Source organism: Rhinopithecus roxellana, chromosome 3 (genome assembly GCF_007565055.1).
Source record: "Rhinopithecus roxellana isolate Shanxi Qingling chromosome 3, ASM756505v1, whole genome shotgun sequence".
NCBI classification, from domain to species: Eukaryota; Metazoa; Chordata; class Mammalia; order Primates; family Cercopithecidae; genus Rhinopithecus; species Rhinopithecus roxellana.
In genome coordinates, this window is record NC_044551.1 from 68,991,067 (window position 1) to 69,014,515 (window position 23,449).

General features: G+C 36.6%; 1 long non-coding RNA gene across 1 annotated transcript; it reads left to right on the forward strand.

Annotated features, from left to right (window-relative positions):
- Positions 1 to 1,233: 1,233 nt before the first annotated feature.
- On the forward strand, positions 1,234 to 21,591 carry LOC115896403. The gene is made up of 4 exons (XR_004056261.1): positions 1,234 to 1,384; positions 2,376 to 2,487; positions 20,927 to 20,970; positions 21,442 to 21,591. It is a non-coding gene; the product is annotated as an uncharacterized LOC115896403 (long non-coding RNA).
- Positions 21,592 to 23,449: the final 1,858 nt, after the last annotated feature.

Here is a 23,449-nt window from a genome sequence, read left to right on the forward strand (position 1 = left end):
CACTCTCATTCTTAGAGAATAAGTTTAAAGACCCCTAACAGAATGCAAATATGAAAACTGTGAGCCCCTGGGATTAGCCTCACTATGATCCCCAAAGTACTACAGGAATTATTAAATGATCATTATAGTTGAAAGCTGATGAATTTTTTTGAGGCGGAGTCTCGCTCTGTCGCCCGGACTGGAGTGCAGTGGCCGGATCTCAGCTCACTGCAAGCTCCGCCTCCCGGGTTTACGCCATTCTTCTGCCTCAGCCTCCCGAGTAGCTGGGACTACAGGCGCCCGCCACTTCGCCCGGCTAGTTTTTGTATTTTTAGTAGAGACGGGGTTTCACCGTGTTAGCCAGGATGGTCTCGCTTCCTCCTTTATATCAAGCAGTGGTTTTTTTTTTTTTTTTTTTTTTTTCCAGATTACTCTTCCTTAATACACAATCAGAGATATTGTAGATGAGAATGTTGAGTTTCATGATCTCACAGTCGCTTACGTATGGTGTATATTGTAAAGCCTCCACAAAGGTAGGCTTTTGTGGCTATTCAGAGCCATGTTACTACCCCAATGTACTACAGTGTTTAGCTCATAGAGTTTCCCAGGTGGCTGGATTCCCATAATTGCCATCTGTAAAAACATAGGAAATACAAATAATGGTAGAGATCGTTTCACTTGATTACTTGCTCCTGTCCGTGGATTCAAGAGACTACACTGTCATAGCACCAAACTGCTTACTTATCAAAGGTGCTCTCGAGCCTGAAATTGGTACAATTGATCTTTAACCCGTTGAACACCAACATTTGGGTCGTGTTTATTGTAAATATTGCCTCACTACATAAACATTGCATTGGCCATTCGAACTGATTTGGGCCCTTTTGCTGCTGAGCCTTAGATTTGGCTGCCACAGGGCTCCCTCTGGAGGTTGGTAGAGTCCAAGGTCAGTTAATATTAAAATAGCCTTGGCCTTGGACAAGATAAACCTGTCTTTTCATCCAGCGCCCACAAGAATGGGTCCTGTATTTGTGAGCTTAGAAGATGATTGTCTGTGTCTGAGGTTGGAGGAAAGTTATTTGATTATCCTTCTATAAGTGAAATGTGATCACTGCTATGTGCTGGTATTTAATCTTCTGAAGTTTTACATTTTTCTATCATTATTGAAGTCTTTTAGCTACAGTGAAAACAAAACAAAATAAAACCATAGGTCAGAAAAATGCCAGATTTTATTTTATTTGTTTGTTTTAGTGACAAGGAAACCCAGAATAAGGTGGTTTTGGTTCTATAATGACCACCCTCCGGGTAGGACCAAATGATCCCACAGAGTCTGAATTCCATCTAGAAGTATTTGAAGCACATAGGCATTGGAATGAACGAGTTTGCAGCACAACTTAACTCTTTGAAGGTAAATATGTACTAACTGGGATCAGTTTCCAAATAAAGCAAATTAGCTTGCACCAAATCGAAATTTTGCTGCTTCATTTGAATTGGCATGTACAGGAATAAAATTATAGCAAACTATGTTTCTCACTCCCTCATGATTTCTTCTTTCCTTTTTAGTTGGTTTATTGGTTATTTGCCTCTTTCTTCTCTTCCTTCCTTCTTTCCCCTTTTCTTTGCATTTTTTCTTTCACTCATTTTCTTTTATGTTAATTAGGTGGACTATAACGTAATTTTGATGTATTAAAAATAAAATTATTCTGTATCTGAGATTTGCTTCAAAATAACATAGGAGAGTCAGATTTGGGGAGGTAGAGATGAAATAAGATTGGCCATAAACAGTTATTAAAACTGAGTCATGAGTGCATGGGGATTTACAATGCTTTCGTGTCTACTTTTGTGTATTTTTACAATTTTTGTGATAAAGCACTATACTCTTAACGAATCTGATTGAAAGGGTACAAGGAACAATGTGCTAGATATATCAGAGTGTGTACAGATACTCTTTTTTTCTAATTTTTTACTTCTTACAATATACAATGCACACACAAAAATCTTTTGAAATGTTAACATTCATAATGTATTAGTGTGGCACTACTACATGAATATGATTTATAAACATACAAACAAACAAACCCACATTGGGGTATATTCTCAAGCATTTGTTGTTGACAGGGGTGCATGACCATCAAGTTCAGAGACCTCTATGACAGAGGAAGAAGGCTGGACCTTATGGGAGGATGATGCACTCATTTAAAGAAAAGCAAACAGTCATTTTACTTCTTCCTTCTCAACTGTATAGCTGTTCTTTTCTACATCCTTCTTCTAATTTTATTAGTACTTTATCAGCTCTACTTCTAAAATAAAATTGGGCTGTGTCATACCCAGTTTAGGCTGCTATAGAAGATTAAAATAGACAAGGTGACTTATAAACAACAGAAATTTATTTCTTACAGCTATGGAGGCTGGGAAGTGCAAAATCAAGGCACGAGCATGATCAGGTTCTGGTGAAGACCTTCTTCCGGACTGCAGACTGCTATCTTCTAATATTCTCACATGGCAGAGAAGGTGAGAGAACTCTCTGAAGTCCTTTTTATAAAAACACAAACCCCATTTATGAGGGCTCCACCCACATGACCTAATTACCTCCCAAAGGATTGCCTCCTAATACTATCGCATTGGAGATTAGGATTTCAACATAATAATTTGGGAGAGAGGGTACAAAAGATTTAGTATGAAAGTGGTGGTGAATAAATCAAGGAAAAATCAACCCTCCCCTTATAACCCTTTAAATTGCTCTTCAAATAGAGCTTGAAGCTCTCCCAGGACCTCTGAAACCTATAATTAAGTGTCATTGGCACAATTAGACAAAACTAATGAATGTTTTTCTGCTTCCCTTTTCTATGTATTACAAATATCAGCTACATCAGCAAACATATACTTCTTCATTGTCAGCTTTTCAAATTAAAAAATGTTTTTAATATCAGAATAAGCAAACAAAACAGATGACCCTGGATATCATTATACAATGTATACAATATCCTGTGTCACTTAAAATAAAACTAAAAAGAGAAATTGAATCTTAAATAGAAATTTTAATAAGGCAATAGAGAAAAGATATTTTTAAATTACTCATTGGAAAAACTAATCAAAATAGGCTAAGCATACACTTCCAAGTACATTTAAATGATATAAAAAGTTATACAGAGAGATAAAAAAAGTAGATGAACATACCTTAGAAAGTTATCTTTAAGTATCTGCCATCATTGGATCATTAAAAGGACTTACTAGAAGTAAAAAAGAGATAGGATCTGAACAATAAGAGTGGAATAAACTAGTAAAAGAAAAGGATCAGAGCCAATAAGTATGCATATCATTGCATATTGATGAAAAAAATGTCTGTGAAACACTCATGTTTATCTGTAGGATAAATCCTGACAATTAATTATTAAGAATGTGAGTTACCTGCCTGGGAAAGTTTGTTAAAGAGGAACTAGAAAGAGAAGAGCCAGAAGTGCCCTAAGACCTCTCTTTTCCCCCTTCCCCATGGGGAGGGATGAGGAGAGAAAATAATTGGAGAATGTCTTCAGGCTGCCTATCTGTTCTCTATCCATAAACCCAAAAGTCAAGTTTGTCAACACAACCAGTGTGCTTACACAAAGCTTAGGAAACCCTTAGGAAAAGCCTGCTGGGGAAAAAGACCCATGTAGCTGCAGAGGAAAATCATGCTAACTCCCTATACTAATCAAACTAGATTTTTACCCATAAATATGAATGACCAATGCAGAATATTTGAGGAAAACTAATAGCAGAAAGGAAAAGGACCAGAATGAGCAAACAGAACAGATGACCCTGGAAAACATAAAAATAACACAAGAAACTGAAGAGAACTTTAAAAAATTTTAACTGATGTCCTCATAAAAAGATAGAATATTGCACCCATAATGTAAGAATAGGCTGCCTTAAAAAATGAGCTATCAGAGCACTAGAAAAATTCTTGAAAATTAAAAATAAGATTGCCAAAACAAAAAAAAATCTTTAAAAAGCTGAATCCAATGATGAACATGACTAAGGTAGAATTAGTCACATAGAAGAATCAAGGAAATCTCAAAGAATATAGAACAAAAAGACAAAGAAAAATAGGTGAACAAGTTGAAGTTGAAGCACAGAAGGTCAGTTTTAGGAAGCCTCTCTGTCACTCCACTAACTAGCTGTGATGTTGCACAAGCACCATAATACTAATATCCTACTTTAAATGTGTATTTGCTATTTGCCAGGCAATGTGAAGATCTTACATGTATTAACTCATTTAATTCACTCAGTGGACTTTTAACTGATGGATATATTTCTAGATGTCATGATCTACCATAACCTTACCTTCAGGAGCTGAGTGCTTTGTAGTGGTTTCATCTGATAAATTAGTTTCTCTACAAGGTACTAAATAAGTGACATAGAGTCTGCATCTTTCCTTCCATCCTCCTTTCAAATATTAGCTGGGGATTCTTTCTCTCCCTCCCTGAAAATAGTACTGCACCTGTAGTAGAGGGAAACAGAAGGCACAAACATAGAATCATCTAATCACACAGCCAAGAAATGTTAGAGACAAGAGACAATGCCACAGGGACAGTGGTAATCCACTGACATATTGTTTTAACCTAAACAGAGCTTCAAATAATATTCAATTAACAATGAATACTTTTAAAGACCTATAGATTTTATATAAAATTCTAAATTTCAGGTTCTCATCACAAAATCAGACCCCCTAATTGTACCTCCTTCCCCAAAAGCCATTATAATAGGCTCTAAAATACAATGGCTCAAACAAGATAAACTGTTCTTTCTTCCTTACAATATAGTCCAGAGATGTTCAAGTGGTCCAGAGTGGATAGGTGGCTCTATCTAAGGTTATTCAGGAAGCTTGGTTGTTTTTATTTTCTTACTTTTTTTTTTTTTTTTTTTTTTTTTTTTTGAGACGGAGTCTCGCTGTGTCACCCAGGCTGGAGTGCAGTGGCGCGATCTCGGCTCACTGCAAGCTCCACCTCCCAGGTTCACGCCATTCTCCTGCCTCAGCCTCCGAGTAGCTGGGACTACAGGTGCCCGCCACCTCGCCTGGCTAGTTTTTTGTATTTTTAGTAGAGACGGGGTTTCACCATGTTAGCCAGGATGGTCTTGATCTCCTGACCTCGTGATCCACACGCCTCGGCCTCCCAAAGTGCTGGGATTACAGGCTTGAGCCACCACGCCCGGCCTCTGTTTTCTTACTTATTGTTAATATTTTGGATTTTAAAAAATTACTATCTTCACCAGAAAACAAATTCTTTTTCTTTTGCAGGCATTGATATATTAAATGAATTAGAGCAAATTTAAATCTCCTGCATCTAGTAGATGATAAATATAAATATAAAACCACTAAATTTGTACTCCTTTAAATAAACAAAATATGACTTTTTCTTTGAGGCAGGCTGGAGTACAGTGGCACAATCTGGGCTCACTGCAGCCTCCCTCCCAGGCTCAAGCAATTCTCCCACTGCAGCCTCCTGAGTAGAATACAGGTACACCACCATGCCTGGCTAAGTTTTGTATATTTTGTAGAGTTGAGGTTTCACCATGTTGCCTAGGCTGGACTCGAACTCTGGGGCTCAAGCAATCCACCCGCCTCTATCCCCCAAAATGCTAGGATTACAGGTGATCTTAAAATTTATCATGTACTGTTTTAAAAATTATAGATAGCGATATGGTAAGACAAAACAGACACTAACAAAAAGTTCTTGGCAAAACATTATATATAACCTATAATTACATAGATGGTGCTAAAGAAGAGAGAAAAATATAAGGTGCACCTATTCATATCTACACAGATGCCTTGTTTGTAATAATAGCAAATGTCTATGCAATATTCCTTTCATAATCTTATTCATTCTGAAGCAGGCATTGTTGAGTGCCTGCCCAACCGCCATTTCCTCCTTCCTTTTTTTGGATAGAACTCTGATCTTGTGCAGCCATCTGCTTCAGGAGGGGTGGTCCTCATCCCCTCAATAGGGATTGGTCTGACTCATCATGAAGACCCCATCCTCCTCGCCAGTCACTAGTTAGGCAGGACATAGGATCTTGTCAGGCCAATGATATGAGAAGGGAATCTACTGGAATGAGTGGCGGAGCTCTGGGAAAGGTTTCCTCACTGTTAAAAAGGAGGCAATGGGAAGAAATGGGTTCCTTTTTCTGCTTCTGGATATTGTCATTAGGATGTGATATTCTAAGATGGCTTACAGGGACCTAGTCTGAAGAAAAGGTGGGACATTCCTGGATCTTCTCATGACATTGTTGAGCCACAAAATTAACCAGCCTGAGCACTGCCCCACCTCTGGAATTCTTTTAATGTGAGATGATAAATTGCTTTATTGCTTATGTACTTAAGTGGAAGCTTCAACTTTAAGTTTGCTTGTCACTAAAAGCATCCTAACCAATGCATATTTCTTTGTCAGTTTATTAAAAATTTTGTTTCATTTTCCTTACCTGATTACTAAAATGTAGTGTATTTAATGGTGTTAAATACAAGAAGACATGTCCTAATTCCTGGAACCTGTGACTGTTATCTTATTTGGCAAAAGGGTCTTTGCAGATGTAATTAAGTTAACAATCTTGAGATAAAATCATCCTGGATTATGGTAGGGTGAGGGTGCTAAATTCAATGATAAGTATCCTTGTAAGAGACACACCCCAGAGATCTAACAGACAGAAGAGGAGGAGGCAATGTGACCAGAGAGACAGAGACTGGAAGGATGCAGCCACAGGCCAAGAAACACCAAGTCATACTAACCACTCCCAAAGCTGAAAGAGGCAAAAACAGAATCTGCCCTAGAGCCTATGGAGGGAGCACAGCCCTGCCAACAACCCAATTTTGATCTTCTGGGCCCTGAGAATTGTGAGACAATAAGTTTCTGTTGTTTTAAGCCACCAGGTTTGTGGTAATTTTTTACAGCAGCCACACAAAACTAATATATAAAAGGAGCACCGGAGAGGACTAAGTAGGAAGTCAGTTACCAACAATACTTCCTAGCTTAACCATAGACTTTCCTATGCATGGTAGCCAAATGCAAGGGAATTCTAAATCTCTTTATATCAAGGGGGAGAAAAATATGTAGGACTAATTCCAAGAGGAACACCAACATGAACAAGGATGTGTGTTTGTGTGTGTGTGTGTGTTTGTGTGTGTGTGTGTGTTTGTGTGTGTGTGTTTGCAAGGTATTTATTTCTTAATGAGTATTTTTCCCCATTTGGGATAAAAACCTAGGGTAGAATTTTTACTGAGTAAAATTTTTTATTTCCCAAAAGTGATGTGCTTATTTGTATCTTTGTCTTCAGTAGAATATACTCCAAATTATTATCAGAAATTACCACTGGGGAATGAAACTGGATGAAATAGGATGAAATTCCTATTTTACTTACCCTTACTTAATTTTATTTACAGTAAACTCACTATTTCTATTGTAATTTAAAAATTTAGTTAAAGATAATAGGTTCATATTTTCATACTCTTTCCTACTCTGATTATAGGGCTCAATATTTTTTTTTTATTTGCCTTGTGAACTCAAGGCTAAAGGAGCATGTACACTATAATGTGATAAGTGCTGAACTAGAGTACCATAGAGAACAGAGAGGATTTCCACTATCAAGAAAGGCTTCTTAGGGGAGGTGACTTTTGAACTGTATCTTTAAAAAAAAAAACAAGAATTTGTCAAATGGACAATATGAGCGGAAGGGATAGAGACATTCTGGGCAAAGCCATGAAAGAGAATGAGGCAGTCTACAGATGACAAGCAGTTTTCTGAGAATGGAGCACAGCATGCACCCTTCTACCCTTGTCTGGATTTGACCACTGAATTAAGACATCTGCCAGGTGCAGTTCTGCTAAGCTGAACTTTCTATTGGAATTCTTTCTGGCCTGGGCTGGCCTATTGCTGTATAAGCTCTGGTGTGTCAGGGAGACCAGGCCAGATATCCTTTCTGTTATTCCAGAATGCAGTGTAGCTCAGTGGTGAAGACTTCTATGCCTGTTCAGTAAGAATTTATTGAGTACCATGAGAGACACTATAGATGGCTATCCAACAGCTATGTCCTCTTCCTCCTTGCTAAGAGAACCCCTATTTTGTTCAGATGTTGAGTGGAAATAGCCCCCAGGGAAGGTAGCTTAGACAAAGCCAATAATTATAATTCCATTCCCTTTTGCCAGTGTTTGGTTTAGGGGAGGCCATAAGATTGAATTTGGTCAATGAAATACAAGGGAAGACTGCTGGGGAGACTGGGGGAAATATTTTTTCCATGATATAAAGAAAAAGAAAAAGAAGAAGAAGGAAAACAAATGGGAAAGATTTCACCCAAAATTTGTCTAGTCTTCAAATGAGGTTGTGTGAGAATGTGATGCTTCAGATGGTATAGCCATCATGCAACCGTATGAGAGATATGTGCTGAGGACACTGAGGTAGAATGATGGGTAGTTTCTTTCTAGTTCTTGGTGAGAATGTTAAACCACTAAAACCATCTTGAAGTCGCCTACCTCTGGAAATGTAATGTGAGATCATAAACACTTATTGTAAGGTATCCTATTACTTGCAGTCAAAATCGTTCTGAGGCAAGTATTTGTTGCATTTAAGACATTGAACTAAGTACTGGAGATTCAGTAGTGAGCAGTACAGACATAGATCCTACCTGCATGCAGCTATAGGCTTTGGGTCTGACAGTAGGTTCAAATTCAAGCTTTGATGCTTTTGGACTTAACACCTTGGGGAAGTTATTTAATATCTCTGAGCCTGTTTCATCATTTTCAAAACAGGTATGAATAATATTACTTCCCTCATAGATCTGTAGTGAAGGTAAAATGAAATAACACAGTGTTTAGCACATAGCAATATCTCAATTACTGATAAATGTGAGATGTGCTGGTAGTAGAATAGGAATAGAAAGAGAAGGATGGCGCAAAAGTCTTTTAAAGAAAGAATACCCAGGATTTTGGTAAACTGTTAGTTATAAAAATATTTGAGAGCTTAGTTTTCTTTCACATCATTATAGGATTTAAGCATTCTGATATCTTCTTTGATTTATAGCTTATTTAGAAATGTATTGCTTAATTTTCAAATATGCAAAGAATTTCAAGTTATCTTTGTGTTATTGATTTCTGGCTTAATTCTGTGCTCAGAGAATATCCTTTCTATTATTTTAATCCTTTGAAATTTTTGTGTATTTTAAGTTCAACATATGGTCAGTTTTGACAAATGTTCTCTATATACTTGAAAAGAATGTATTTTAGAATTGTTTAGTTCTCTATATATTCTTTATATGTCGATTAGGTCAAGTCAGTTAATCATATTTTTTAAATCGTCTATATCTTTACTGACATTTTTGGTCAGCTAGACCAAATCATAGACGATTTGTTGAGAGAAGTATATTAAAATATCCTCTTGAGTTCCCTTTTAAATTAAATATCAAAATATCCTTTATGATTACCCTTTTTATTCTTTCTTTTTTTATTTCTCCTAATTTTTGCTTTCTATATTTTGAGGCTCTGTTAATTGCTTTTGCACTTATAATTGTTTTCTCATGGAGTTACCCTTTTAGCAATGAAATGTCCTTTTTCTAACCTCTAGAAATGTTTTAGAAGATTTTATTTCATTTGCTTTCAGTGTAGCTCCGTTTTGTACTTGTTAAGGTGTGTATGGTATATCTTTTATCCACAAACTTTTGTTTTCAATTTACCGATATTATATTTCAGGTATATTCCTTATAAGCAATGTACAATTATTTTTAAAACCTAGTTTTGACAATCTTTTTCATTTGAGCATTTAGTCTATATGTTTTCATGTAATTCGTGTATATATTTGTTTTTAAACTACAATTTTAGTATCTGTTTTCTGTTTCTCCAACATGTTCTGTGTTCCTTTTTCTTTTCTTTCTTGCCCTTTTGGATTAATGATTGCTTATTATTCACTTTTTTCTGTTACCTTGTTAGTTAGCTTTCAGAAATGATTCTTTCGGTCATTACTCTAAAGATTATAACATACACCCTTGACTTATTAAAGCCTAATATAAATTAAACCTTTATCACTTTCTGTACAATATGAGAACCTTGGAACACTTTAACTTCATGTAGGCACATTCTGCCTTTTGTGCTAGTGTTTCCATGTGTTATACCAGATATAGTTTAAATCCTACAACGTGTGATTTGTTGTTTTATAATACATTGATTTTATGTATCAATATATTTAGATTTATCTATGTATTTACCCTTTCTGCTGCTCTTTATTTCTTCCTGTTATCTTCATGCTTCCAACTGGAAAAATTTTCTGTCTCCCTGAATAACATTTTTTAATACTTCCTGTAGAAGTGGTCAGACCATGACAGATTCTACATTTTTTTTCTCATGAAAATGTAATTATTTACTTGTACTTTCAAATAATTTTTGCTGGGTATAGAATTCTTGATTGCACACATCTTCTTTTACAACTTTGAAAATGTCATTGTATTGCTTTTGGTTTCTGCTGTTTCTGAGAAGTCATCTGTCATATTGTTGCACCTTTGAAAGTAATCTGTGATTTTTCTCTGGCTGCTTTTTCAGATTTTCTCATTTTCTTTAGTTTTCAGCAGTTTTACCAAAATGTAAATAAGTGTGTGTGGTTTATTTTTCATGTTTCTCCTGTGTGAGGTTCATAGCACTTCTTGAACCAAAGATGTGATATATTCTATTAATTCTGGAAAATTTTTACTTCAAATATTTTCTTAAGCTTATTCTCTCTCTTTTCTCTCTAACAAATAATTATATTACATTTGTGGGATTTTTAACATCATGTCTTATACGTCTTTTATACTTCTTTCTGTATTTCCATTCTATCTTCTCTCTGTCCTTTAGCCTGGATGTTTTCTTCTAACTTATCTTCCATTTTACTAACCCTCTATTCAACTCTGTGCAACCTGTTGTTAAACCTCTCTTTAAGCTCAGAGTTTCAGTTATTGTATTTTAGTTTGAAGATTTTCACATTTTTTATTATTACAGTTTCCCATAAAACAATTTATCTGCTGGAGTTTTCTATCACATTTTCTAGTTATTGAATATATGAATCATGGTTATTTTAACTTCTGTTTCTTGTACCAGCAAGCAATATCTTTTAATTTTTAATTTTTGTAAGTACATAGTAGGTGTATATATTTATGGGGTGCATGAGATGTCTTGATACAGGCATGCAGTGCATAACAATTACACCATGGAGAATGGGGTATTCATCCTCTGAAGCATTTATCCTTTGTGTTACAAATGATCCAATTAGTCTCTTTTAGTTATTTTAAATGTACAATTAAATTATTGACTATAGACACTTATTTTTTCTAATTTTTTTGTAGCCATTAACCATTTACCCTCCTTCCCACACCCTCTCCCACTACCCTGCCCAGCCTCTGGTAACCATTCTTCTCTATGAATTCTATGTCCATGAGTTCACTTGTTTCGATTTTTAGACCCTGCAAATAAGTGAGAGCATGCAATGTTTTCTTTCTGTGCCTGGCTTATTGCATTTAATATGATGATCTCCAGTTCTATCCATGTTGTTGCAAATGACAGGATCTTACTCTTTTTTATGGCTGAATAGTACTCTATTGTGTATCTGTACCACATTTTCTTTAGCTATTCATCTGTTGATGGACACTTAGATTGCTTCCAAATCTTGCTATTGTGAACAGTGCTGCAACAAACGTGGGAGTGCAGATATCTCTTCAATATACTGATTTCCTTGCTTTTGGGTCTATATCCAGCAGTGGGATTGCTGGATCATATAGTAGCTCTATTTTTAGCTTTTTGAAGAACTCTAAACTGCTCTCCATAGTTGTTGTACTAATTTACATTCTCACCGACAGTGTACAAGGGCTCCCTTTTCTCCATATCCTCACCAGCATTTGTTGTTGCCTGTCTTTTGGATATAAGCCATTTTAACTAGGGTGAGAAGATATCTTATTGTAGTTTTGATTTGCATTTCTCTAATAATCAATGATGTTTAGATCCTTTTCATGTGCCTGTTTGCCATTTGTATGTCTTGAGAAATGTCTATTCAAATCTTTTGCCCATTTTTTGATTGGATTATTATGTTTTTTTGCTATATATTTTTTGAGTTCCTTATATATTCTGGTTATTAATCCCTTGTCAGATGGGTAGTTTGCCAATATTTTCTCCTATTCTATGGATTGTCTCTTCCCTTTGCTGATTGTATCCTTTGCTGTGCAGAAGCTTTTTAACTCAATGTGATTCCATTAGTCCATTTTTTGCTGTGGTTGCCTGTGCTTTTGGGGTATTACTCAAGAAGTTTTTGCCCAGGCCAATGCCCTGAATATTTTTCTCAAAATTGTCTTGTAGTAGTTTCATAGTTTGAAGGCTTAGACTTAAGTTTTTCATCTATTTTGATTTGATTCTTGTATATGGCGAGAGAAAGGGTTCTGGTGTCATTCTTCTGCATATGGATATCCAGTTTTCCCAACACTGTTTATTGAAGAGACTGTTCTTTTCACAGTGTATGTTTTAGGCACCTTTGTTGAAAATGAGTTCACTGTAGATGGTTTTGTTCTTTGGGTTCTCTTTTCTGTTCCATTCATCTATGTGTCTGTTTTTATGCTAGTACTGTGCTCTTCTGGTTACTATAACTGTATAGTATAATTTGAAGTCAGGTAATATGATTCCTCTCCAGTTTTGTTCTTTTTGCTTAGGATAGCTTTGACAAATTTGGGTCTTTTGGGTTCCACATAAAATTTAAGTTATTTGTTCTATTTTTGTGATGAATGTTATTGGTATTTTGATAGAGATTGCATTGAATCTGTAAATTGCTTTGGGTAGTGCAGGCATTTTAGCAACATTGATTCTTCCAGTTCATGAACATGGAATATCTTTCCATTTTTTGGTGTCCTCTTCAATTTCTTGCAGCAATGTTTTGTAGTTTAGATTATAGAAATCTTTCACTTCTTTGGTTAAGTTTATTCCTAGGTGTTTTATTACAGCTATTGTACATGGGATTACTTTCTTGATTTCTTTTTCAATTAACTGTTGGCATATAAAAATGCTGCTGATTTTTGTATGTTGCTTTTGTATCCTGGAACTTTACTAAATTTGTCTATCGGTTCTAATAGTTTTTTGGTGGCGTCATTATGTTTTTTAAATGTAAGATCATATCACCTGCAAACAAGGACATTTTGACTTCTTTTTTTCCCATTTGGATGCCCTTTATTTCTTTCTCTTGTCTGATTGTGCTAGCTAGGACTTTCAGTACTGTATTGAATAAGAGTGGTGAAAGTGGACATCCTTGTCATGTTCCAGATGTTACAAGACAGGCTTTCAGTTTTTCTGCATTAAGTATGATACCAGCTGTAGGTCTGTTGTATATGGCTTTTATTATGTTAAGGTATGTTTCTCCCATATCCAGTTTTTTGAAGGTTTTTATCATGAAGGGATGTTAAATTTTGTCAAATGCTTTTTCAGCACCAATTGAAATGATCATATGGTTCTTGTCCTTCATTCTATTGATAAGATGAATCCCACTGATTGATTTATGTATGTTGAACCATCCTTGTGTCTGAGGGATAAATCCCACTTGGTCATGATGAATGACCTTTTTAATGTATTGTCAAATACAGCTTGCTAGCATTTTGTTGAGGATTTTTGTGTGCATCAGAAATATTGGCCTGTAGATTTCTTTTGTTGTTGTTGTTGTGTCTTTGTCTTGTTTTGGTATCAGCGTAATACTGGCCTTCTAGAATGAGTTTGAAAATATTCCCTTTTTCTCTATTTTTCGGAATAGTTTGAGTAGGATTGTTATTAGTTCTTCTTTAACCCTTTTCCCATTTTCCCGATGATACTTGCCAGCAGCACTTGTGGCTGCAGCATTTACCCCAAGATAACTTTGCCATGAAATATCTCACTTTTACTATTATTTTCATATTGCCCTAGTATATCGACTTTGGAAACAAAAGACATCACCCGATTTATACCATTCTGTTTTTAGTAATGATGTTTTTTATTCACAAAATACAGTAATTCTCAATCGCTGAGATGTCATATCCTAGAAAATGTAGCATTCCTCTGTGTGACATTAACATTGTTCTCAAATACTTGGCTGAAGATTTATTTGATGAATCCAATTTTTCCTAAATAGATTATTTTGATGATTCTGATGATTCTGATGTTAGTTCTGTTTAGAAATAACTCTAAAAACAGTTTTTATATTTTATTTTCATATTGAAAATCAGTCAGATTTGCTTCAGCCTCAAAGAGAGTATTTATGTAAAGTTAAATGAGTGTGACAGCGAGCTGTGCTCTTTTTTTTTTTTTTTTTTTTTTTCCTAAATGTTAAAGGGGTTAAATGTTTGGTAGAATTCAGCAGTGATACCATCAGGTCCCAGGCTTTTCTTTACTAGGAGACTTTCTATTACAGCTTCTATCTTATTACCTATTATTGGTCTCTTCACGTTTTGGATTGATTCTTGGTTCATTCTTGGTATGTTGTATGTATCTAGGAATTTGTCATTTTTTTCTATATTTTCCAATGTATTGGCATATAGTAGCTCTTAGTAGCCACTAATGAGCCTTTGAATTTCTGCAGTATCAGTTGTAATGTTTCCTTTTTCATCCCTGATTTTATTTATTTGAATCTTCTCACTTTTTCTCTTAGTCTGGCTAAATGTTTATCAATTTTCTTTAACTTTTCAAAAAAACAACTTTCTGTTTCATTGGTCTTTTGTATTGTTTTCTATATTTCATCTGTTTCTGCTCTGAACTTTATTTCTTTTATTTTACTAATTTTGAGTTTGATTGCTCCTGCTTTTCTAGTTCTTCAAAATGCACCATAAGATTGTTTATTTGAAATTTTTCTTCTTTTTTGATGTTGGCACTTATAGCTAAAAACTTCCCTCTCAGTACCACTTTTGCTGTATCCCATATGTTTTGATATGTTGTGTTGCCGTTATCATTTACTTCAAGAAAATTTTCTATTTTCTTTCTAATTTCTTCATTAACCCACTGGTTATTCAGTAGCATATTGTTTAATTTCCATTCATCTGTATAGTTTCCAAAATTCCTCTTGTTATTTATTTCTAGTTTTATTTCATTGTTGTCAGAGAAGATGTTTGATATAATTTCAATTTTCTGAAATGTTTTAAGACTTGTTCTGTGACCTAACATATGGTCTGTCCTTGAGAATGATCCATGTGCTAAGGAAAAGAATGTGTATTTTGTAGTTCTTGGATGAAATGCTCTCTAAATATTTGTTAGATCCATTTGGTCTATAGTGCAGAGTAAATCCAGTGTTTCTTTGTTGATTTTCTGCCTGAAGATCTGCCTAATGCTGAAAGTAGAGTGTTGAAGCCTCCAACTATTATTATATTAGTGTCTCTCTCTCTTTAGCTCTAATAATATTTGCTTTATATACCTGGGTGCTCCAGTGTTGGGTACATATATATTTAAAATTGTTGTGTCCTCTTGCTGAATTGACCCTTTTATCATTATGTAGTGACTGTCTTTGTCTTTTCTTAAAGTTTTTCTCTTGAAATCTATTTTGTCTGATGTAAGGATGGCAACTCCTGCTCTTTTTTAGTTTGCATGGACATGAATATCTTTTTCCATCACTTTTATTTTCATTCTATGTGTGGCTTTATAGAGGAGGTGTGTTTCTTGTAGCAACAGATCATTGGGTCTTGTTTTTCCATCCATTCAGCCACCCTATGTCTTTGATTGGAGAGGTTAGTCCATTTACTTTCAATGTTATTATTCAGAAGTAAGAACTTACTCCTGCCATATTGTTAGTTGTTTTCTGGTTCTTTTGTGATCTTACCTGTCTTTTTTCTTTGCTTAATGTCTTCCTTTTAGTGAAGGTGATTTTTCTCTGGTGATATGATTTGGTTTCTTACTTTTATTTTTTGTGTATGTATTGTATGTTTTTTGGTTTGAGGTTATCTTGAGGCTTGCAAATACTATATTATAACCCATTATTTTAAGCTCATAACAACTTAACACTGTTTGCATAACAAACAAATAAGCAAAAAGAAAACTAATAAAAACTCTGTGCTTTAACTCTGTCCCCGTTTTTTAACTTTTTGTTGTTTCTATTTATATCTTATTGTACTATGTCTTAAAAGTTGTTGTAGTTATTGATTTGTCAGTTCATCGTTTAGTGTTTCTACTTAGGATAAGAGTAGTTTACATGCCACAGTTACAGTGTTATAGTATTCTGTGTTTTTTGGTATATTTACTATTACCAAGTGAGTTTTTTACTTTCAGGTGATTACTTGTTGCTCATTAATGTCCTTTTCTTTCTGATTGAAATACTCCTTTTAGCATTTCTTATAGGCTAGGTCTGGTAATGATAAAAACCCTCAGCTTTTGTTTGTCTGGGAAAGGCTTTATTTCTCCTTCATGTTTGAAGGATATTTTCACCAGATATACTATTCTAGGGTAAACGGGTTTTTTTTTGTGTGTTTTTTTTTCCTTCAGTACTTTAAATATTTCTTGCCGCTCTTTCCTGCACTATAGGGTTTCTGCTGAAAAGCCAGATGTATTGGAGCTCCATTGTATGTTATTTGTTTCTTTCTTCTTGCTGCTTTTTGGATCCTTTCTTTATTCTTGGTCTTTGGAAGTTTGATTATTAAATGCCTTGAGGTAGGCTTCTTTGGGTTAAATTGCTTGGTCTCTAAGGTGCATGACAGAGTTGGTGTTCTATAGCCTTCTTGTACTCAGATATTGATATCTTTCTCTAGGTTTGGGAAGTTCTCTGTTATTATACCTTTGAATAAACTTTCTACCCCCATCTCTTTCTCTACTTCTGCTTTAAGGGCAGTAGCCCTTTTGAGGCTATTTTCTAGGTCTTATAGGTGTGCTTCATTTTTTTTTAATTACTTTTCCTTTTGTTTTCTTTGACTGTGTATGTTCAAATTGCCTGTCTTCAAGTTCACTAATTCTTTCTTCTTGATCAATTCTGCCATTAAAAGGCTCTAATACATTCTTCAGTATGCCTGTTTCATTTTTCAGCTCCAGGATTTCTGCTTCATTCTTTTTTAATTATTTCAATCTCTTTGTTAAATTTCTTTGATAGAATTCTGAATTACTTCCCTGTGTTATCTTGAATTTCTTTGAGTTTCCTCAAAACAGCTATTTTGAATTCTCTGTCTGAAAGGCCAGATATCTCTTTTTCTCCAGGATTGGTTCTTGGTGCTTTATTTAGTTTACTTGATGAAGTCATGATTTCTAGGATTGTCTTGATACTTGTAGATGTTAATCTGTGTCTGGGCATTGAAGGGTTAGGTATTTATTGTAGTCTTCCATGTCTGGGCTTCTGTGTACCCATCCTTCTTGGGAAGGCTTTCTAGATATTTGAAGGTACTTGGGTGTTGTGATCTAAACTGTATCTGTTTTAGGGGGCATTCCAAACCTAGTAATGCTGTGGTCCTGCAGACTCATGCAGCTATTGTTTTGATGATTTTGGACAAGATCTGGGAGAATTGTCTGGATTACCAGGCAGAGACTCTCATTCTCTTCCCTTACTTTCTCCCAAACAAACAGTCTTTCTCTGTTCTGAGCCACCTGGAGCTGGGGGTGGAGTGACACAAGCACCCCTATAGCCACCACCACAGGGTGAGACCTGAAGTCAGCACAGTACTGGGTCTCACCCAAGGCCTGCTTTAACCACTTCCTGGCTACTGCCTGTGATCCCTCATGGCCCTGGGGCTTGGTCCATAAATGCTGTCCAGGGGCCAAATCCTGAAATCAAGGAACTCAAAAGCCCACTTATCTGTCACCTTAGGTACCAAGCTGGTCTCTAAGGTGCATGACAGAGTCCTCTTTACTTTTCCCTCTGCTTTTCTCAAGCAGGAGTCTTGCCTCGTAACCACCACAGGCGGGAAGGTGCCAAGTCTCACCTGAAGCCACTAAGTCTGAGTCTCACCCAAGGCCCTTGATGTAGTATCTAGGTATCGCTGCTGGTTATTCAGGGCCCAAAGTCTCTTTAGTTAGCAGGTGATGAATGTTGCCAGGACTGGGTCCTTCCCTTAAAGGTAACAGATTCCCTTCTGGCCCAAGGGTGTGTCTAGGAATGTCATCCAGGAACTAGGGCTTGGAATGGGGGCCTCACAACTCTGAGGGCTGTCCTGTCCCTGTCCTGCTGTGTCTGAGCTGGTATCCAGGAAGCAAGACTATGTGCTTCCCACTCTACCCTCTCTACTCCTAAAGGGGAGGGAGAGATCTCTTTTGGACCATGAACTGTGCAGCCTGGGGTTAGGGGAGGGGTGATGCCAGCACTCCCTTAGCTGCCCTAGCTGGTGTCTCAATAGATCACATGTCCTCCCCACTCAACCAAGTCCTCTGGCTTTGGGCCCAGTTCAGCATGGGAACTTGCCTAGGAGTTATAGTGCTTGTGTCCTAGACGGCCTTTTGAGTTTATTTAGAGACCCATAACAGTTCAACCTGCAGTGGCGAGCCTCTCGGGAACTCAAGTTCCGACCATTGGGATCAGTGGTTCCCTTCTGGCTACAGCTGGTTTAAATGCTCCTTCTGTAGACAGGTGTCAGCTGAGTGTGGTCCAGTTTCCTTTCTGCTATAATAGGAAAGCACACTGAGTTCAATGCCTCACAGTTGCTGGCTCTCCCTCTCCCCAAAGCACAAAAATGCTCTTTACACCACACCATTTCGCCAGGGGATGGAGGAAGGGTGGCACTGGTGATTCAAGACTATCCTACTTCTTCAGTGCCTCCTTCAGTGATACGAAGCCAAAACCAGACCACATATTGTGAGTGCTCACCTGATTTTTGATTCTTATAAAGGTGCTTTTTCGTGTATAGATAGTTGTTAAATTGGTGTTGCAGGGGGACACAATTGGTGGAGTCTTCTCTTCTACCATCTAGCTCTGCCTCCCAGCAGCAATATGTTGATCCATGTGGGGCTGTTTCCATTGTCCATTTCTTCCTGGGATTTTTTTTTTTTTTTTTTTTTTTTTTGGCCAGATCATCTTGTTTCTTGGTATGCAGATTATTTATTTATACCAAGAATTGAAATGATCTGAGCACTATCTTTGTGAGTGTTAGTCTATTTCCAGTTCAACTCTACTTTTAGAGTTAAGCCCTTTGGTGGTATCAGCCAAAATCAAGGGATCCTCCTAGGTGATCCCTACAGACCCTGTCCCTATAATTTGCTCAGCTCTCAGCCTCTTGTCCACCACTTAGCTACACTGAATATTGGGGTCATTCCTTTGGCCTTGCCTTCTCTCTGATATTTTTGGCCTCCGAAGTCCTTGTTACTTTGGTAGCTCTCTATTCCCTTCCAAAAGATGTCTTATATTTTGTTGAACTTTGTAATTACTCTCAGTGAAAAAACTAGTCTGGAACAAGTTAGTCTATCATTACCAGAAAATGGAAATTACTATGGCTTAAAGAAAATACAATATATTATGTTCTGGATATAGAGTCATTTACTATAATTTTCATAACTTGCCTACTTAAATTGATTTACAACAGCCTACAAAATAGATACCTACTGTTATTTAGCCATAAAATATAAAGTTATGACAAGAGTGATAACGCTGACATAAAAGTAACTTTTAGATTTTATTTTGAAATGTCAGCTACATAAACAGATATTTGCCAGAAAATAAATGCTCTGCAATACAGCATGCTCTAATTTGCACCATGTCAACTGACATTTTTATAACAAACAGAAATTATTCTCTTAAATATTAAGCACTTTATATCATAATTTCCAGGAGAGGAAAGCCATTCCAGCAACATGGACTGACTTGCTGCCATTCCTGCAGCTGCCTCACCTTTCACTGTAACAGTGCTAAGAGCAGCAGGATACTTGGTTTTGGACACTTTGCCAATAGCAATACAGTGTTTGACAATAGCAATACAATATTTGCTCAGCTCTAACCTTTCTACATCCTCTTTCTTCTTCTGATATTGTAATAATGGTCACTAATATAGGAATCTGCAGCCACAAGAGATGTCCCCAAGCTTTTCATACTCTGTCCTCTTTTCCTAAACCACCCTTTCTCTTGCTCACTCATCCTTCAATGTTTAGATCAAGCATCTTTGTGAAAATTTTTCTGGCTCCATGTTCTCCAGAATAGAGTTAATCACATCCTCATCTAGGCTGGAACTATATTTTGAGTGTATTTCTTTTATTATACATATCCTATTTCCTGATAAATACATGTATGCATTTGTTTTTTTACACCAAGATATGAGGACACTTTGCCTAGTTCATGGTGCTTAGTAAACCAGGAATAGAAGGAAGAAAGGAAATGAAACAAGAAAGAATAGAAGAAAGGAGGCAAGGAAGGAGGAAGGGAAAAAATAAAAAATATTATGATTTCTTTTTTCTTTTTTTGCTCAATGGGACCATGACGAAATAACCAACTTGTAGTATGTTTAGATCCTAGAAATTATGCCCCAAGTTGGGAAAATGTCTGCTCTTTCCATGGTTAAGAAACCAAATGGAAGAAATGCGTTTGACTTTTTTTTGAAAAATTGTTTGGGACAGGTAGATTAGATGACCTTAAGTAAGTAGTTGACACCTGGAATAAGTAGAAAGAATTAACTGCTACTGACCTAAGAGGGAAAGATGATCTTAATAAGGAGATTATGATCATGAATTGGAAGGCCTCTGAAATCAGACAAGCCTCCTGGAATCTGGGATTCACCCTTTGCTAGCTGTATGACTTTGGGCAACTTACCATCTACAGGCTTCTACTTCTGCATTACATGAAATGAGCATAAAAATACTTATCTTGTAGTCGTTATATAGTCTACATTGGATGAGATAACCACACCTAGCTCAGTGCTAGGCACAGGTCATTTGGATGTTTAGATATTAGCTTCTTTTTCCATGCATAGCAAGTACTGACTTAAATTATCTATCTATCTATCTGTCTATCTATCTATCTATCTATCTATATTTTAGAACATGTATATAAGCAAATATATATATATATATTCTCCCCAGGGATCGGGGGAGGAACGATGATGGAAGTGGTGCACTAGATCAGGGTAAGTGGAATTGGCCTGGGAGGTAAGTAGGAAATGAGTTGTGAAGGGGTTTGTACCAGCTCTCACATATTTTGATTTATAATTAGTCTGTTGGGATTTTATTTGGGGTAAGTCAACTCTCCATACAGTGAACATTCCAGGGAAAACTGGTGAAATACAGTTTCTCATCCATGTAATAACACTCGCTGAGGGCAAGGACCTTGTCCAATTTAATGTTAGGTCCTAAGTGTGGAGCAGAGACTGGCACAGAGGTGGTAGGTGAGTTTCATTGGAAGAACAAATTCATGAGACCACACTCAAGACCCTGTCTGAGCCAAACTGCTGAATTTACATCAACAGCAAAGCCCAGAACTTCTTGTAGAATTTTGCTCTAATGTCATCTTTTTAAAACCTGCATAAACATCAAGCAGGAAACAAGTGGACTTCATTTTTCTTGACTTTCTTCACATTCCCATTTTCTCTCAATCTTAGGAAACTTTTTCAGCTTTGTGACTAAGAGACAGCCAGCCTTTCAGCTGGGTGAGCTTTCCAGTTGCATGAGAAAGAGCTTCATCAGAAACCACCTACATTCTTGCCATTCAAAAAAATAGAAAAAAAGAAAGAGAAGAATATAAAAAGAATTGCTTCTCCTCTTAAAAAAAACCAGGTATTTTTGCTTTCTCTTATGCTGACTTTATTTTTGTGGGTTATTAACTGCATGTTTAAAATTTTGTCGTTTTTATGATTTATACAGTTCTAGATAAAATACTGTTTAAAATTACATAAAGCATAAAAGATGGTACACAAATACAATGAAAATATAGAGATAGCTGTCCCATCTGAACTCAAAAGGAGAAACCCCACTGGGAGCTGACTACTACAAATAATTTAGTCAGCATTTGGCAGCCCCAGAAAATTACAAATCTGAAAGATAACAAACAATATTATGTGCATTGCATAGTAGAGCATCAGTCATGCTTGATATGAGAAAAAACCTTTTTAGTAAAAGGAATTAAAATTATGAAATAGAGTTGTGTACATAAATGGGAACTGTCTAAAAACTATTAAGTAAAAATGTGTTTTTCCTCTTTTGAAGCACATTTGAAACCAACTTTGTAAACTTCATTTTGAGTTTACAATTAGGCAGATATTTTATATTTTAAAGAGTCCTATTCACTTAAATTCCCAAGGCTGACAGAAAATTAAGGTATCTGTATTGTTTAGTAGAACATGGCAAAAATTTGGTTTCATATTTGTTTCAGGTGAGCTATCACATTCCAAAAAAGTCTGTGTATAGTTTGGGAAGCTGATTCATGGAGACTGGCGTCAACCTGGTTCTAGCCTCTGGGCCAAAAAGAATCGTGAAAAAAGTGATTTCCTCAATGACCTGATGTGATGTCAGGCTTAATCTGCCACAGTCAGCTGGTGAACAGTCCTTGGATGGTTTCATAATGGTGCAGAAGAGACCTTGTCCACCTCCAGTAGCAGAAAAAGGTGACCAAGCAAACAGCCTGGTAACAGAGCCAGTCTAATATTTTTTTTTTTTTTTTTTTTTTTTTTTTTTTTGCAGTTGCAAGATTTAATAGAGTGAAAACAGAACTCCCATACAACGGGAGGGGACCCAAAGAGGGTAGCGGTTGCTGGCTCAAATGCCTGGGTTTATATCCCATCATTGTCTCTCCTGCTGTGCTCTCAGGCGATAGATGATTGGCTATTTCTTTACCTCCATTTTTGCCTAATTAGCATTTTAGTGAGCTCTCTTTACTACCTGATTGGTCTGGTCCAGTGTGCGCTAAGTTGCAAGCCCTGTGTTTAAAGGTGGATGCAGTCACCTTCCCAGCTAAGCTTAGGGATTCTTTGCCTGGGAAATCCAGCTAGTCCTGTCTCTCAGTCCCCCCTCTCAACAGGAAAACCCAAGTGTTGTTGGGGAGGTTGGCTGACAACCGCTCTGCTTAGTGCTGAATTGGGGTGTAGTAGGGGTTGTGCAGTTGAGATTTCCTCGGGTGGGTTTCCTTCGATGTCATCAACATTGGAGCATGGGCTATCAGGCTGGTCCAGGGGTCTGTGGTAGATCTTAGTCATGGATTGTATCTGGGGCTCCATTTGAAGAACTATTTGTGTTTTACAGCTTTGATTCTGGAAGAGACAAACTTAACAAGGAGGTTAAAGATACAGGGATTGAAATGTATGGCCTGCAGTGCAGGGGATTATTTCTTTGGCACACTTCACAGGCCCTGACTATCTGCTTGATAGTTTTGAAAAGGACTGGTCCAGTAAATAATAATTTGGCCATCTGATGGGTGCTATCAATGTCTAAGTGAAAGGTTTGGTGAAGGGTTTTAAGTAATTTCCATTGGTTAGCTGCAGGCAAAAGTATTTTTCCTTCTTCAGTGGCTAGCCATCCTGAGGGGAGGAAACTATGTCCTTGTGAGTTTCCCCCATTCTGTTTCTCCTGCTGAGTACTGGGGCTTGGTTTCCAGGAGGGAATTACCCCATACTA